The following is an 8,744-nucleotide window of genomic DNA, read 5'->3' as shown; positions in this document are numbered from 1 at the left end:
CATAATGTATCAGACATGTTTAAAAACTCCTGACATGTTTAATGAATGCACAGGTCAACCAGGCTTTCTGACGTCAGCCCCCAAACCCATCTGTATATGAGAACCTTGGAGCTACTTGGGGCATTTTGTTTGTACTGTCTGTACATGTCTCCACGAGACATGAGAAACTGCAGCGCCACTGGGGAGTTGGGTAGAGCTCGGAGCAGGTGGCAGTGCAGTCACTCAAGATGCATGGCGTGTCATTGGGTCCCTTTGATGTGCTGGGTAGAGTTGGCATTGTGGAGACTGCTGTGTTCATGTAATCACTAATTCTATGTTGTATACAAAATGAACAGCTAAAAGAGAAAAAGTAAACCCATTAAAGCTATTAAACTCTATGTTCCTACTATTCTTTTCCTTGAACTAAACTCATTTCTATTCTAAAGTCTCTTTGGAAGATAGGTAGTTTGAGTTTTGATGGCTTGGGATTCTGCTCAGATGGCAGAAAATCACAGGTGGAGGACACCAAAACATAGTAGAAGCCAGAGGGAGGAGCTGGTGGCAGTTTGGATCAGGAATGAGCCTGGTACTGATTTAAAAAAAAAAAAAGTTTTCAAATGCATACAAATGTATGTAACATAAGTGCTTATTCTTAACACAGCTTTCCCCCTTTAATCAATATTAGATAATAAAGATTTTATCAGTTACAGATATATCCAGCTTAGGCATCATGGCATGACATAACCTAGTATATTAGAGAACCAAATATCCATCTGCAAAGATCTTTACAAGATGCACTGGAACACTGTGGCATTTGGGGACAGACAGTGTATGTGTGTGTGTCTGTGTGTGTGTGTGTGTGTGTGTGTGTGTGTGTAGCTGTTTTTAAGTATTCTGAAGATTCAGTGCTCAAACATGAACAGAAGCTGGTATCTAAATAGATCTCAGCCATTGTGTTACTGAATGTAGAACTGAATATAACAAATTATGCACAGAGAACATAAAATGTAACCAGCCTTTGATTGCTTTCCTCTTTTTCAGTAAAGGTAACATGGGGCAGGCACATCAGTTCACTCTAGTAACCCTAGCACTCAAGATATTTGGCCAGAAGAATCATAAATTCAAGGCCAATCAGCTACTGGCAAAATCTTCTCAATAGTAGATATTACACAATAGAAACTACATTCCTAAATTCTGGCCTACCACTTTCTCTAGGGAGAATTTTTTTTCTAACAGAAATGAAAAGTATGATAAGATATGTTCATCACTTGGGTTGGAATAAATTTGAAAACCTTTCTTATCCAACTCTGGTAGACTTGCTGGTCACTAGCTAAGTCTGTAAGCAACTATGAAACTGAGCAAAACACACTGGGAACTGTTTCTAGAAAGCCTGAGGCAGCGTTCCTGGGAGGAAGGAAGGGCTCACAGGCTGTCCCATGACCATCACAGTCCAGGGCAGCAGGCTGGAGTCCAAGTGGAGAGAATGCCATGGCAGCCTGTGGACCAGAGATGAGAATCTACAGAACCGGAGCAGGGGGCCAAAGGTCACGTCCCTCAGGAGTCTTCAGCTTTGCCGCCCAGGGTGGGGGTTAGAGAAGCAGCAGAAGGCTTAAGTAGCTGCCTCAGAGCTGAGAGCACAAGAGAAACAGAGAGGTTGAGCATTGCTAAGAATTATCAAGTTCTGACCACATACAGTGGGGCGGCCACTCTAAACTTGCTGGTTTCTAGAAACATGGACTCTGCTTTAGAAACATGGACTCCCCTCTAAGCCTACAGTAGACACTTTAGTCTACATGTGCTTAAGACTAACCTCTGATAAGAGCTACAAAGAGATAAAAGTTTGAAAGTTGAGTCTTAGCAAGTCCAAGGGATGTGGGAAATCTCTAGGCTTCTACTGGTTGGCATAAGTAACCCTTAAAACTCTCCACTATGTCAAAACACAGAAAACACTCAAGTTCGAGGTAGTCCTCGAATGTCTGAGCTACTGCCTGGAAAAGCAGTCCTTAGTAGTTCTGTGTTTATAACTTCACTCCCATAGTCCAAGACAATGAACATCAACCAAACATCACATGTAAAGAAGGAGGAAATGAGTGACGGTGAGGAAACACAGGAGTCAGGAGCGACCAATCCCTAGCACCCACAAGGTGCACTTTGAAGACCTCACAACAGCTGCAAACATATTTGGAGAGTTAAAAGTAACTATGGTCCTAACGAGAAAACAAAAAGAATATCAGCACAGAGATGGAACATTTAACAATTAAAACACTGCCTGTGGTGACATATGCCTTTAAGCCCAGCACTTAGGAAGCAGAACAGCATATCTGTTCAAGTTATGGAGTTCAAGGCTAGCCTGGTCTATATAACAAGGTCCAGGACAGATAGGGTTGCAGAGAGAGACATGGCCTCAGACAAACAAAATCAACAAACAAACAAAATGTTGAAATATAAAACATAATTGTGGTGGTTTGAATATGCTTGGCCCAGAGAGTGGTACTATTAGGAGGTGTGGACTTGTTGGAGAGAACAGCCACAGCCATCTGGGGGAGTCGGCCATAGCTACCTCTCAGGGACTGAGAGAAGACCAGAGAGGAAAGGCAGGGAGAGGCAATCACCAGGGCTGAGGGAGCAGAGAAGTTGGAAAAATGGTGGGCGACCTGCCAGTTGTCCAGGGTTATGCTGCCATGGGTGGAGGCCAGCTTAGCTGGGAGAGCCTGGGAACTTGCACAGGGCTCTGATCACTGAGGGCTTGTTTGAGTTCACAGAGAACCTGCTGCTCTTTCTGGAAGTCAGAGGGATGTGACTGAGAGCTGATAAAAAAGTAATGGCTTTCCCTGAAGCAGAAACCCACTTTACAAGGTTTCTGAGGAATGCTGAATGTTTATGGGGTCAGAGTCCAGTCTGAGCTGGGCCCAGATGGCAATCTTGGGGGTTGAGACTTGACAGAATTACAGTGGCATACATACACACTAGCCAAACTAAACACACACACACACACACTAATCCCAGTGTCTGGAGATCAGAGAAGTACATTCCTGTCAGCAGATGAATTGGGAGCCATGGCTCATCATGCAGACATGCTCTCCAGTATGGGAATGAGTGCCTAGGTGTAGTGTAGGAGTCTGACATACCTACTGTGTAGAAAGGAGACGGGGCTCAGGGCCCTCAGGTTCTAGTCTGGGTTTGATTGTAAATGTCTGCAAAGGCCCACGTGCAAAGGTCTTTTCTCCAGCCTGTGGTACTGGGCAGCCGGGGAGTTGCTGGGAGGTGAGGCTGCATGGGAAAAAGTTAAGCCATTTGAAGTTAGGCCTCTGAAGGAGATACTGAGACTGCAGCCCATTCCTCCCCTCTCTGTTTCCTGGCCAGCATGAGGGGAACACTTTTCTGAAGCGGAAACTTCTAGATTTCGTTGGAATGTTAGCTATGTCAAACGATGTTTTTCTGGAGCACACAGGTGAAAGACTTTTCCTGAAGCAGACACAGGTGAAAGGATGTTTGGCTATAGCAAACACTTGAAGGACGCTTGATGAAGGAGTATAAATGTGACCTCACAGACAGAGGGAGACGAGCACCGAGCGTGGCTTGGTTTGCTCTGCCTCGCTATTCTTCACGAGTGACGCACATGTATTGGTTCGCCTTACATAGCCTTGTTGAGCTCAACTTGTGATAACATCACCACTGAGAGAAACTCACCCAAGAACTGCTCGAGAGGGTCCCGCAGCAGCTTGCAGATTCAGCGGCCTCGCCTCAGGCCGCTTGGTGAGCCTGGTGGTTTCTGCAGGATGGAACTACAGCTGCCTGGTGTCTGCTTGAGACTGGCTTACACGTGCCCGTCCACACCTGCCTAAAGGACTGGTCTGCAGCCGCTGAGTCGTGTTTGGTGTTTGCCATGGTATTAAACTGCTGCCTGAGAAGATCAAGCTCACCTCCAAAGAACCATTGCTAAACAGGTCTGCTTTCCCCACATCCTAATAATAACTTTTCTCTTCTTCCACTTCCTCTGCTGGGTGGTGGCCTAGAGGAGAGGTTGAGCCCTTATTAAAGGTAGGTTGCAAAAAATTGATGCCTACACTTTTGCTCCGCCATGTGCTTCTTGCTATGATGTCTAGTTGCTCAACTGTGAGCCAAAACAGGCCTTTCCTTCTTGAACTCTGAGGCATTTCGTGACAGCAGCGAAAGGCTGCATCACACAGGTTCTGAGGCTAGCTCAGGCGGAGCAGATTTTCTGGCTCACTGGAACTGGTGCTTTGGTCATTCTCTTAGCCATCTGCCCTTTTACACTCCTAACCATGGCCTTACCTTTTAAGTGGTATTGGCATTATGGTGTTCCAATCTGCTTCCAGATGCAGAGTGGCCAGAGAACAGCCATTGCTGAGGTCATGCTGTGAGCGTGAGGTAGAGGGATAAAGCCCTTTTTCTTGAGACCTCTCTTGTAGGCCATTACTGCAGAGAGGAGTAGGAAAGAGGGCTAGCTTTAACTGGGGAGGAGGATGGATTCTGTAGTGTCACTAGCCCATGCTAGTGTTTTCTAGATTCTTCTATCTGTTGTACCCTCTAATCCACCAGGACTTACAATCCTCTAGCCTCCCCTGCCTCCCAAATGCTATGGTTACAGGCTTGTATCACCACACCTTGTAACTTTCTGTATGCTAAAGTGAGTCCTTTGATTTGGGTGGAGCCAAAGACCGGTTCTCAACAGGCACTCTCCCACTCCATTAGCTCCCTGGATTGAATGTGGCACCAGGTTTCCAAGGAGTTCCTCGAAATACTTGGCAATGGCAACATGTATAAAAGTTGGGGGAAGAGAGGTTCTTAAGATCCTAAGTTTATTTATCATAGGACCTTGAGCTTGCATACAAAGAAGTCAGAGCTACGTTCTTGATTCTCTCTCTTAGGAGTCTCATCTAATCTTGAATGATTTTTGTCATCTTACACTGCTCTCGAGGAAGCCCTGCCTTGCTGCATGCAGAAGATTACAGGGTGCAGCCTGTGGAATCCACTGTTGTCTTTTCCCACTGTGGCCTTTGAAGCCTGTGACAGGGTCACTCCTCACAGGCTGCTAACCGTGTGAAAATGACTCTCTTTAAAGTAAAGGAGAAACTGACTTTCTTTTTCACATCCAAATATGAATGATCATGGCCAAGCACACGGGTTCTGGTTTCCTTGAGGGCTGTGCTCTGCCATGGAAGGGATCGTATGAGTTTTTGACAGCCACAGGACAAAGAAAGCCGCAAGGCATCAGGTAGTCAGACTGTAGCAAAGTAGAGGAGATGCTAATCTAGTCGATGACACTGTCGACCATTGAATCACCTTAAAACCACATACATTTAAACCTGAAGTATGCAGTTACTCCTCCAGAGGCTAATGGTGAGGCCTAGTGGAGGGTACCCTGTAAGTTTACCCTGTAAGCAGTGCTTTCCTCTCAGGGGAACCTATAGCAATGGTGAGAGGTAGATTGAAAGAGAGAAGTCAAAGACTGTTTCCCACGCGGCCTGGGGGAGGCAGCTGCTTTGTAGCTAGGGAGCTCTGAGGGACTGGAAAGGAAGATGGAGCCCAGCTTCAGTGAACAACCCAAAGAAGGCTTTTAGAGCAGTTTTAGGTTCACATACAAATTGTATGGAAGGTGCAGAAGTGTCCCCCATGTCCCTTTCCCTCCCCCAGGCCCAGGCTCTTACTGTACCCAAACAGTACATGTATTAAGTTGATGAACCTCTCTTGACACATCCTGATCACTTGACTCTCGGAGAACCCTCTACAATCCCCAGAGCCCTTATCATCAAAGGCCAGCAGTGGTCAGAGGACAGATTGGAAGCAGGATTATGTATCAACCGCACATTAAGTTTCTGTACACCAGGCGGTGGTGGTGCACACCTTTAATTCCAGCACTCTGAAGGCAGAGGGGCAGAGGGGCAGAGGGGCAGGGGGCAGAGGGGCAGAGTTCTGTGAATTTGAGGCCAGCCTCATCTACAGAGTTCCAGGACAGCCAGGACTGCACAGAGAAACCCTGCTTTGAAAAACTAAAAAAACATGGGGCGGTGGTGGTGCACACCTTTAATCCCAGCACTTGAGAGGCAGAGGCAGGCGGATTTCTGAGTTTGAGGCCAGCCTGGTCTACAGAGTGAGTTCCAGGACAGCCAGGACTATACAGAGAAAGCCTGTCTCGAAAAAATCAAATCCAAAAAAACAAAAAAACAAAAAAACAAAAAAAAAAGAAAGAAAGAAAAAAAGAAAAGAACGAAAAAGAAAAACTGAAAAACAAACCAATTCCTGTGTGCCAGTTAAGTTCCTGTCAGCTTGACACAAGCTAGTTGATCTGAGGTGGAAGCCTCCTTTGAGGAAATGCCTCCTTTAGACTGGCCTGTAGGGCAAGCTTTTGGGCATTTTCTTGATTAATGGTTGACGTTGGAGGGCCCATCAGTTGTGGACGATGCCACCCCTGGGTGGTTTGGAAAGAAGGCTGAAGAGGAGAAGGGAAAAAAAAACATTGTTCATGGCTTCTGCTCAGTTCCTGCCTTGAGCTCCTGCCCTGACTTCTCTCAGTAATTATGACCGGAAAGCAGTGCTTCTTAACCAATGGTTCATGACCCTTTAGGTTGGTATGACCCTTTCACAAGGGTCACCTAAAACCATCTGCATTTCAGATATTTACACTATAAGAAAGTAACAGTAAAGAATTACAGTTATGAAGTAACAATAAGTTTATATTTGAGGGGGTTATGACAACATGAGATTTAAACTTATTAAGGGGTTGTAGCTTTAGAAAAGTGGGGAACCACTGCCCTAGCATAGTAAGATGAGAAAACCCCTTTACTCCCCCCAGCTGCTCTTGGTCACAGTGTTTTATCCCCGTCAGGTTCCACTGCCCCAAGATTGCCATCTGGGCCCAGCTCAGGCTGGACTCTGACCCCATAAACACTCAGCATTCCTTGTAAAATGGGTTTCTGCTTGTCAAGGAAAGCCATTACTTTTTTATCAGCTCTCAGTCACATCCCTCTGACTTCCAGAAAGAGCAGCAAGTTCTCTGTGAACTCAAACAAGCCCTCAGAGATCAGAGCCCTGTGCAAGTTCCCAGGCTCTCCCAGCTAAGCTGGCCTCCACCCATGGCAGCATAACCCTGGACAACTGGCAGGTCACCCGCCATTTTTCCAACTTCTCTGCTCCCTCAGCCCTGGCGATTACCTCTCCCTGCCTTTCCTCTCTGGTCTTCTCTCTGTCCCTGAGAGGTAGCTATGGCTGACTCCCCCAGATGACTGTGGCTATTCTCTCAGTCATCTACAACAAAACCCTTCCCCCAACCGTGGAGCTATCTTGATAGAAGCTTCTTCACTGTGCCCAACTTACCATTTCCACCAGTAATGTCTTTTATTTCTTTTGCCTGTTCTCTGTAACAATGCTATGTTTCAGATGGCCACTGCCCGTGAACCTGTGCCTGGCATGAGAAGACACTTGGCATAGGGAACTAGGCAACTGCTGGCAAGCAATGTGAAATAAAGTACACACCGCGATCTTCAGTTGCACTTCTGAGCCTTGGGAGCAACTGCAGCAGCTCACCTGAGCTAACCAGTGTGCCAGGAGTCAGGAGCGGTGCTGGTGGATAAACACAGGAGACAGAAAGGCAGGCATAACTCCTGAATGGTGAGGCGGCTACACAGCCAGCCAGTCAAAGGGCACGGTCTAGCATTAAACCTTTCTTTCGTGGAAGTTTTAAAAGCTGTTGGTTCAGATAGCCTGCAGAGATGGTGGTATGGTGGTTTTGTTTGGTTTTTGAACATGTATTTATTGAGAAGGTCTCAGGGGATATGTGTGTGTCATGACACACATGTGAAGGTCAAAATACCACTCCCGCAGGAGTCAGTTTTCTCTTCCGTCATGTGGGTCCTAAGGATCAAATTCAGGTCATCAGGCTCAGTGTCAAGTGCCGTGACTTACAGAACCATCTCACCAGCCCAGAGGTTGTGGCTTTAATAATTTATTTATTACCCAAAAAGCTTAAAGTTATGAAACATGCAATCAACACATGCTTAATAGATCTGGCCATCTTTCATAATCATTTTACAGATCTTTAGGGAAAAAAATCTTTATTTGGACTCAACTCTAGTTCTGGCTTTTCTGAAACTTAGACTGCAGAATAATTTATTTTATTTTTAAAAGGACTCTATTAAAATTTTTCTTTTGATCTCTTAACATCCCAAACCTCTCTAAAAACTTATCAAATACACTCATAAAACAACAACAACAACAACATCAAAAACCACTACTACCTCTATCAGTTTTAAAGAAAGCCACTTGTCTGTTGGATAGGCATAGACTGATGACTCTAACAGAGGCGGTCACATGCTCATTCTAGGGACCCTCACACCACTGCAGTTTCCAGATGGCATTAGAAATCAGAGATCACAAGACCTGACTGCCGTTCCTGGGGATGTATTTTTTTGAGGAAGGTTTGGACACTTACTGCCAGATAATTAGTAAGAAAGAATTTACCTGTTCTTAACCAACTCTTAAGAGAAAGCTGCATAATCCCTGGAGTCTGGGGATGAGGAATCCTCTTTCCCTTTTAGGAACTTCACAAGGCAGCACCAGCACTGCAAAAGCACAGGTTTCAATCAGGCTACGCGTCAGACTCCCGTCTCCATGGTGACTCCCGTCTCCATGGTGAGCTGGTAACGACACAAGTGGCCTTTCTTCGTTTTTTAAAATCCTTTATTCACAAATTGATTACTCAGTAGAAAACACACACTGGCTGGGTTAACAATACAACCTGGATC

The sequence above is a fragment of the Apodemus sylvaticus genome, chromosome 4 (genome assembly GCF_947179515.1).
Source record: "Apodemus sylvaticus chromosome 4, mApoSyl1.1, whole genome shotgun sequence".
Classification (NCBI taxonomy): domain Eukaryota; kingdom Metazoa; phylum Chordata; class Mammalia; order Rodentia; family Muridae; genus Apodemus; species Apodemus sylvaticus.
The sequence above is the reverse complement of the archived record's forward strand: the minus strand, read 5'-3'. Positions refer to the sequence as shown.